This window comes from Coenobita brevimanus, chromosome 25 (genome assembly GCF_032717465.1).
Source record: "Coenobita brevimanus isolate Jiangsu-jjx chromosome 25, ASM3271746v2, whole genome shotgun sequence".
Taxonomy (NCBI): Eukaryota; Metazoa; Arthropoda; class Malacostraca; order Decapoda; family Coenobitidae; genus Coenobita; species Coenobita brevimanus.
Window position 1 is genome coordinate 20,551,480 of NC_136978.1, and position 2,321 is coordinate 20,553,800.

General features: G+C 43.1%; 1 non-coding gene across 1 annotated transcript; it reads right to left on the minus strand.

Moving 5' to 3' along the window:
* Positions 1-1,306: 1,306 nt before the first annotated feature.
* LOC145393934 (5S ribosomal RNA) lies at positions 1,307-1,425 on the minus strand. The gene has a single exon (XR_013896285.1). It is a non-coding gene; the product is annotated as a 5S ribosomal RNA (ribosomal RNA).
* Positions 1,426-2,321: the final 896 nt, after the last annotated feature.

Below are 2,321 nucleotides of genomic sequence, written 5' to 3' on the forward strand. Positions count from 1 at the left end.
ATGTAAGTCTTTTGGAATGTCGAGCGAGCAAGGCACATGGAAATTTTATTGAAGCGGCTATATTTGTGAGTTAAAACACCTGTATAAATAACTGCGTGAACCTTAACATGGTTCAGTCTTGCCAGGACATAATATAACAGGACATATTTCTTCTCTCATAAATGTATTAATTTCCGGTGGTCCTGACGCCAGTTCAAGATGGCTGGTAGATGCTTGTGGTAACGGCCAGTCAACCAGAGGCTCCTGATGTAGCAATAGACGGTGACAGCACATGACTCGGCGTAGATAAGGACGGTGGCCAGCATCAAAGGACCGTAATACTCTCTGTCTGCCTGTCTGTCTGTCGCGTGGAAGTGCTTCTGGGCTGATTAGTGAAGTGGCAGCAACAATGTGAGAGAAGTGTGTGTGTGTGTGTGTGTGTGTGTGTGTGTGTGTGTGTGTAGAATATGCAGATGAAATCTCTCTCTCTCTCTCTCTCTCTCTCTCTCTCTCTCTTTCTCTCAGGTTAATAAGATGAGCAGCAACAACCTACATATTGTGAGAACTGAGGGGGTGATGAATATGCAGATTAGCTCTCTCTCTCTCTCTCTCTCTCTCTCTCTCTCTCTGTTAAGATGAGGAGCAATAACCCAACCTGCATGTTGCGAGATGTGGTAATGTGTGCGTGTGTGTGTGTGTGTGTGTGTGTGTGTGTGTGTGTGTGTGTGTGTGTGTGATGAGTATATATTCAAATGAGTGGAAGTGGATTATGTCTGCTCGGTAATCCCTCCAGGACTCGCTCAAGTGCGCATCATTCACCGTGGCAGGGAACGACTTGTTAACCCCTTCAGCACAAGGATGTTTTTTGTTCGTGCTACCTCTAACCAATTATTTTCAATTTAAGAAAGGCCTCTCTCATCCCTTTCCTTCTGGTAAACCATTTCCTAGATCTTCAGCATGAGGGCAATTTTTTCATTCATTCATTCATTGCCAGACGCCATGTATCCCACACGGGGTGACCAAGGGCTTAGAGTTAATTGTTTTACAGGGAGGGGCACTAATCCTCCACCAACCCCACTTGACACGTAGGGATGAAAAAGTAGGCAAGTTTGGAAAGTAGCTTGAACCTCGGCCAGCCAATGTGGAGCTGGGAGTGGATCTATCTCGGTCTTCCTCGCTTCCTTTTAAAATAATAATCTATATTATCATCATCATTGCCAGACGCCATGTATCCCAAACGAGGTGGCCAAGGGCTTAGAGTTAATTGTTTTACAGGGAGGGGCAATAATCCTTCACCAACCCTACTTGACACGTAGGGAGAACGTTATGCCACCAGCATCTGGTGTTCCCAGGCGGTCACCCATCCAAGTACTAACCAGACCCAACGTTGCTTAACTTCGCTGATCGGACGGGAAGCGGTGTACTCAACGTGGTATGGCCGTTAGAGAGGGCAATTTTACGCCCGAAATAATTCCAAGTGAGGTTGTTATGATTTGGTCGATGTGTGTGTGAGAGAGAGAGAGAGAGAGAGAGAGAGAGAGAGAGAGCAAAATACTGTCACAATGGTTTTATCCGATTTTAACCAAACTTACGAGTAGTACTAGGGTTCAGGGATATTCTGTGGATGCAAATACTGTTTTCGAAAACAACACGCCAGAGGTAAAGAGCATAGGGCTAGGTCAAATTTGGCCCACTTAGGTCAACTTGCAGTTATATCCAACTATACCAAACTTGGTGGAAAGGTTAAGGTAATGGAAGAGCGAAGGAATTCAGTATTAAGGACAAGAAGGAGGACTATTCTAAGTATAGAATACTGACTTTGCCCTATGACCCTGACCGTGAACAGATTACTCTCTGAATCGAACAGAGTCATTCTTGTTTAACCTTTAATCCTTCCACCACGCTTGATTCAAATCAGATCAGAAGTGTTTGAGTTGACTCTGCGCAATGATCTTGATCTTTGACTGTTTTCAAAGTCGAATCTCTCTATTCTTGTTTTTACTTGAACCCTGCTACAAAGTTTAGTCTACATCATATACATATTTTTGCTATGCCCTTGCCCTGTGACCTTGTCGATAAAAAGAAAGTGGTAAAGAAAAGTTCTAAATGTTGATTCAGAATTCTGTCTCACGTACTGACATTATGCTACCCGATAAGCAATAAAAATGATAACTGCATGCTAATAAAATCACGTAAACATATCGTGCAGCTCGCTAGACACAAAATGATACCGTAGCTGATATTTCAGAATTTCAGCTAAAACATTATGTATATCAGAGCAGGTAAGAATGATGAGGAGAGATTTCTCTGGTAACATCGTTATGCAAGTTATTTATAATAAC